This window comes from Miscanthus floridulus, chromosome 1 (assembly GCF_019320115.1).
Source record: "Miscanthus floridulus cultivar M001 chromosome 1, ASM1932011v1, whole genome shotgun sequence".
Classification (NCBI taxonomy): Eukaryota; Viridiplantae; Streptophyta; class Magnoliopsida; order Poales; family Poaceae; genus Miscanthus; species Miscanthus floridulus.
In genome coordinates this window covers 178,353,908-178,361,355 of record NC_089580.1, presented here as the reverse complement: position 1 = coordinate 178,361,355, position 7,448 = coordinate 178,353,908, and positions in this window count along the sequence as shown.

The window sequence follows — 7,448 nt, the reverse complement described above, 5'->3', positions numbered from 1 at the left end:
ATGATCCAAATATTATATCATCAATATACACTTGACAAATGAAGATATATCCATCAAGCTTCTTGGTGAATAGTATAGTATCAACCTTCCCAATGGTGAAGCCCTTCTCAATGAGAAAGTCCCAAGATGCTCATACCAAGCTCTTGGGGCTTGCTTAAGCCCATATAACGTCTTGAACAACCTATAAACATGATTATGATATCTAGAGTCTTCAAACCCAGGAGATTGATCAACATAGACTAGTTCATTAATAAAGCCATTTAAAAATGCACTTTTCACATTTATTTGATATAGTTTCATTTCATGATATGATGCATATGCAAGAAGGATACGAATGGCTTCTAGTCTTGCAACCGGTGCAAAGGTCTCTCCAAAATTTAAACCTTCAACTTGAGAGAACCCCTTTGCAACTAGTCTTGCCTTGTTCCTCACAACAACGCCTTGATCATCTTGCTTGTTGTGGAACACCCACTTTGTTCCAATGACTCTTGCACCTTGTGGTCGCTCTTCAAGAGTCCACACTTCATTCGGGTGAAGTTGTTCAACTCTTCATGCATAGTGTTTATCCAATCCGGATCTTGAAGAGCTTCTTCTACCTTAGTAGGCTCAAAGCAAGAGATAAAAGAGTGATGTTCAATAAACGAGGCAAGCTTTTGAGAGCGAGTCATTACTCCCTTTGATGGACTCCCTATGATAAGATCTTATGGATGAGCTTGTAGTAGAGGTGAATTTCTTCTATCAACCACTTGAGGAGGAGATTGTGGAGCATCAACATCTTGTGCTTGTACCACCATTTGCTCATGGGAGACATGAGTGTCTTCATTTTCTACTCTCCCATCTTTATCACCATCTTGTGGCACATTTGATACAGAAGGTAGATTAATCACTTATACATCATCTTCATCATCTTGTGACTTGATGTCTCCAACCAGAATATTCTTCAGGGCTTCCCTCAATGGTTCATCACCTACATCATCAAGATTCTCATGTGCTCCTCGGGAGCCGTTAGATTTATCCAATTCCACATCATATATTTCTTCAACCAAGCCGGTGACATGATTAAATACTCTATATGCTTTGGACTTTGATGAGTAACCAACAAAAAAACTAATACCACAACGTCTTTGAAACTTCTCTAGGTGTTGCCGCTTCTTGTAGATGTAGCATTTGCAACCAAACACCCTAAAGAAGGAGACGTCCGGCTTCTTTCCATTAAGCAACTCATAAGGTGTCTTGTCAAGAAACTTTTGAATAAATAGGTGGTTGGATGCATAGCATGCGGTGTTGATAGCTTCCGCCCATAGAGCTTCGAAAGTGTTGTACTCATCAAGCATTGTTCTTGCTAGTGTGATCAATGTCCGGTTCTTTCTCTCAACTACACCATTTTGTTGAGGAGTATATGTTGTGGAGACCTTATGCTTGATCCCAACTTTATCACAATAGGCTTCAATGTTTGTGTTGTCAAATTCTTTTCCATTGTCGTTTCTAATCTTTTTGAGCTTCACTTTAAACTCATTTTGTGCTCTCTTGGCAAACTTCTTGAAGCATGATGCAACTTTGGATTTATCATGAAGGAAGAATACCCATGTGTATCTTGAATAGTCATCAACAATCACAAGACAATAAAGATTTTCTCCCAAACTCTTGTATGTTGTTGGTCCAAATAAATCTATGTGAAGGAGCTCTAGCACTTTTGTGGTTGACATGAAAGCTTTTGTAGGATGAGTATTTGCAACTTATTTACCGGCTTGACATGCACTACAAAGCTTGTCCTTTTCAAACTTCACATCCTTCAACCATCTCACTAAATCATTCTTCATTAGCTTCTTGAGTGAGCTCATCCTAACATGAGCAAGTCTTCTATGCCATAGCCACCCAAGTGTTATTTTGGTGAATAGGCAAGTCTTCAAATTAGCATCTTCGGAGATGGAGTCCACTAGATATAGGTTGTTGTATCTAAATCTCTTAAATATCATTTGATCATGATCTTTCTTGGATACAACCATTTCTTTTTCGATAAATAGGCATTGAAAATCAAGATCACACAATTGTCCAACAGATAACAAGGCACAAGACGCTTTCTCAACCACTTTTATTTTTGCTTCATCAGACTCTGTCAAATATAGGTATTCAACACCATTTTCACACGCAGTAGAGACATGATAACCACTGCGACGGATGTCTTTGAAGGTAAGGAGATTATGCTCAGCTCCAGGATACAGGAAAGCTTCTTCAATGAATATTCTAGTATCATCTGGGAGCACCACAATAGCTCGACCGGAGCCAACAACGCGGCCATTGCTTCCGGCAATAGTGAGAACATTTTCAGCTCGTTTTCTCAGTGTCTCAAAAAATCACGTATCTCTCAAAATTGAGTTTGTGGCAGCGCTATCAACTAAGCAAAAAATCCTCTTCAGCCTCCATAGGACAATGCACCACGTCTCTTGTTCTATTTAAAGAAATAGACTAAATTCATTTCCATATAAAACAAACAAGGCATGGTTTAATTTAGAGTTAAATGCACCAGCGGCCTTCGAACGTGTAAACGTGTGTCACATGGGTCCATGAACTTGGAAAATGCATTTCTGGGTCACTAAACTTGTTAAGTGGTGCACCGCAGGCCCATACCAGCCACGTGCACATTTTTTGCTGACGTGGCATGCTAGTATGACATATAAATGCACCAGCGGCTCTTGAACTTGTAGACGTGTGCCACATAGGTCCATGAACTTGAAAAATGCATTTCTGGGTCACTAAACTTGTTAAGTGGTGTACCGCAGGCCTATACCAGCCACGTGCACATTTTTTTGCTGACGTGGCATGCTAGTATGACATATAATTTTCATTTAACCCCTCACATCTATTTTTCTCATAAAAATAGACCCCATCGCCCACCCTGCTCACGAACACACCGAGCCGACGCAGACCACGGAGCAGTGCACGGGGCCGCACGCCTGGTCCGAGTGCGAGAGCGGGGCGGAGTAGTCCCGCGTGTCAAAACTGCTCGTCGGCCTGGAGGAAGAGACCTACACAGTGGAGCAAGCGTGGGAACGGTGGCAGAGCAGTCGCGACGAAGGCGAGGCTCCGTGGTCTGCGTCGGCTCGGTGTGTTTGTGAGCAGGGTGGGCACTGGGTCTATTTTTTATGAGAAAAATAGATGTGTGGGGTTAAATGAAAATTATATGTCATACTAGCATGCCACGTCAGCAAAAAATATGCACATGGCTGGTATGGGCCTGCGATGCACCACTTAACAAGTTTAGTGACCCATAAATACATTTTCCAAGTTCATGGACCTACGTGACACACGCCTACAAGTTCGAGGGCCGCTGATGCATTTATATGTCATACTAGCATGCCACGTCAGCAAAAAATGTGCACGTGGCTGATATGGGCCTGCGGTGCACCGCTTAACAAGTTTAGAGACCCAGAAATGCATTTTCCAAGTTCATGGACCTATGTGACACACGCCTACAAGTTCGAAGGCCGCTGGTGTATTTAACTCTTTAATTTATACGGAATGAAAAGGGCATGCACGAAAAAAAATGCACGTAAGGACCAAGAGCGCTATTCCAAAAAATAAACCATGATAGATATACGAGCTAAAAATTGATAGTCTAAACAAATAAATTTAGTTTGCTCAATAAGAGCATTATTACATCATGACCAAATATTCTTCAGGAAAATAACCACACTGACTAAATAAATTTAATCTAAGTTGTCGAGGCAAATAATTATGACTCATGAACTACTCCGTGTATCCAAAATCATCATCCAGGGTGTCCTCTTCATCGAGGTTATAATCATCATCGTCATCCTGGATATTGCCTCCAGAGGTATTTGTAGGATCAACATCCATAGCATTACCTCCCTCTGGCTTCTCAACAGGCTGCGGCAACACTACAGTGTGCTCACCAGTCACGGCATCAACTCGTGCTTGGATAAAATGGGCCTCAGGGTTCTCACGTTTCTTCCACTCCTGGTACATCTGGACCAGGTGTGGCTCAGTTCTACGAGAGCGAGACCAATGGTTCATAGAGCCACAGCGAAAACAACCCTTGTTAGGGTGCTCAGACCCCCCTGCATTACCTTTCTGGGCCTTGCCTTTACCTTAGGCTTCTGGCCTTTGTTAGACTGCCTTTTGAATTTCCAATCGTTCTGTCCCTGTTTCTTGCTGTTTGGATTGTCTTTCTTAAAAAAAGGTCTTAGACTTATTATCGAAGCTTGTATGTGCTTCAGGCAAAGCATTAGCACCAACAGGGCGCATGTTAAAATTTTTCATCAGATGCTCATTCTGAGTCTCAGCAACAAGAAGGACATTTATCAGTTCAGAGTACTTTCTGTACCTGTTGTTACGGTACTGCTGCTGGAGCACCATATTAGCAGGATGGAAAGTCTCAAGAGTCTTCTCTATCATCTCCGCATCTGTGATTTTCTGCCCACAGAAGCGAAGTTGGCCAACAATGCGGTGAAGTGCAGAGTTATAAGCCTCCACAGTCTTGTAAGCGTAGCTGTGTCCAGTCACGCCAAGCCTGAGGAAGAATCACAGTCTTCTACTTGCTAAAACGGTCCTCGAGTGCCTGCCACAACGCGAGCGAGTCACGCACCTCAAGATACTCCTGCTTGAGGTCCTTGTGAATGTGGTGCCTCAGAAAGATCAATGCCTTTGCGATCTCATGCTCTGGAACAGCAGGAGCACCCTCAGCACGTGGAGTGATCGTGTGAGTCAGTTGCATGGCTGCCAGGTGGAAACGACAATCCACAACCCAGGTCTGGTAATTCTTGCCATTTAACACGAGGTAGTCAAACTGCCTTTTCGTGACTTCACCCATTGCCTTCGAGTGGTAGAGCTGCTGATAATGTGTTAAGATCTATGTGTCGTCGTGGATCCCCTCATCCAAACTCCCCTCCTGATAGCAGATTAGGCTGGTAGAATATGGTAGATGACCCGTCTCCCTTCCCGACCCCAAAAGTAGCACACATGAGAGACGGAAACGTGGAATGAACTGATCTCTTATTATTAGATTAGATGAGTATAAGTTCCTTTATATAGTGTCCATCCTTCAGGGATATATATGGTATGAGTCCATAATTAAGGTACCTAGAATATCTTAACAAAAAGGACTCGAGCGCGCAGGTGGTGGTTCGATCTAATCACAAACCAGGGCAGGTTGCCGGACATGGGTTTGCATGCATGCGCAGGATCCAGGATTCGTCGCGCCCGTGATGCGCGGGGCGGCGAGACACAGACGGCCCCGCACCGCAGCCGCAGGGCGCAGCAGGCTGGAGGACCTAGCTAGCGCCATGCGTAGCTGCCATATGCAATGGCTGATTGGCTGCCCACCGGCGGCACGGCACGCTCTCAACTGGACGCGTGCTGCTGGTGCTGCTCGTACACGTGAGTTGGCCCGGCCAGGCGCCGGGCGCACGGCGCAGCCGTCGCGACGTGCACCGTGGACCAGCACCACCAGCTGCATGCGCGACATCTAATAATATTTCTGTCGTGCCTATTATATCTCTCCAGATTCGTTCCACCCATGGTTTCATCAATTTAGCTCTTCGATCCTACCTGTCCTGGTCCTGGCGAGCTCCGTTGGTCCCGGCTGTCGGCTACTCTGATGTGTACGTGGATACCACGGCCATTACACGAGTTGTTTGAGTACGAATCTACGGTGACCTCAATCTCACGTAGTCACAATGTACGTAGCATAACTGTTTCTTTGCTTCAAGTTTCTGGTTCCAATATGCACCATGTTCGCTTGGCCGTATCAATCATGCTTATTATCCATAATACAATATTTTTCTCTTATAACAAAACAGCATCAGCCGACTTATAAGCCACAGAAACGATCAAACGAACAGGGTGATGACCTTTAAAATAGTCAAGTGGGGTATTATATTTGATTTTAGAGTATAATGCACCATTGGTCCATTAACTTTTGGAGGGATATCATCTGGGTCCATCAACTCTTAAAGTACATTTTTGGGTTCAAAAACTTTTCATGCAGTCCATTGCAGGTCCATACCGGTTCAAGAGCTTGATAAATTTTCATTTAACCCCATCTCATCGATACCTCTGTCTCAAAACAGCCCCCCACAGTAGCCTGATCAGTGGGTTGGCAGCCGCGTCAGGCCACCCACGCCACCGCCGCACGAGTGAGCAGCTGGCCGCCCGTGCTAGTGCAGCCACGCCGCCACGCGAGCACGTAGCAGCTGCGCCGCACGTTGCGTTGGTCGAGTGGGCTGGCTGCCGCGCGAGGCCAGCCATGCCGCCGTCACTTGAGCGTGGGCGGGCAGCCACTGTTCTTCTTCTCCGTCGGCCTAGCGCACAGCGGTTGCCCATGAGCGAGAAATGGGAGAAGCAATATTATAGATTGACAGCAAGTCAGCTGCCTCCACATGGCATTGGATTGGCATCCCACGACCTTACCGATAGTTCATCCACATGCTAATGTGAGTTGTGACTGCTCTTCTAGAGTCAGCATTGGCGTTGGCGCACATGCAATTTGGGACCGAGCTTGACCGGGAGGACGCTGGACGCGTGGGCGCATGCTGCAGGCTCATTCCAATCGGACGGCGCAGGTGTCGACTTCATCTTCGGCAGAAGCTACAAGCCTGCGTGGAAGTGGAAGGTGTACGACGGGGTGGAGGAAAGAGTTGATGTAGGCCGGCTAGGGAGAGCGGCACGTGGCCAACCTAACCTGGGGGCGCAGCCAAGCCTTGACCTCTCCGTACCTCGCCCGCGCGAGCACCCGAGCCGCACATGGACATTCGCGCTGGCCTACCAGCCGCGCGGCGAGCATGCGCTCACCCGCCAGCTCCAGGCTCGGCTGCGCTCGCCTGCTCCACAGCTAGCCCTGCCGCACTGGCCCTCCGATTCGCTGGACGGTGACGCAGCTGGCCGCCCCCGCGCTTGCTAGCTCGCGCGGTGGCGTGGCATGCCTGGCCTCGCGCGACATCTCGTCCGCTCGACCAACGGTAACATGGCTGCCCGGCGCAGCCGCTGCGTGCTCGCGTGGCAGCGTGGCTGCACCGGCACAGGTAGCCGGCTGCTCGCTCGTGCGGCGGTGGCGTGGGTGGCCTGACGTGGCTGCCAGCCCATTGACCAGGCTAACGTGGGGGCTGTTTTGAGACAGAGGTATCGATGGGAGGAGGTTAAATGAAAATTTACCAAGCTCTTAAACCGGTATGGACCTGCAGTGCACTGTATAAAAAGTTTATGGACTAAAAAATGCACTTTGAGAGTTGATAGACCCAGATGATATCCCTTCAAAAGTTAATGGACCACTGGTGCATTTTACTCTTGATTTCAAAAGTCGAGGAGGATATATTGTCTAATATTTAAGCTCGAGAGTGTCTTTTAAGTTTAGTGACAAACTTAATGAAGTAAATTAGACATTAGTTAGTATAAAAACAATAAAAGAGGACTATATTGTATATTATCAAAGT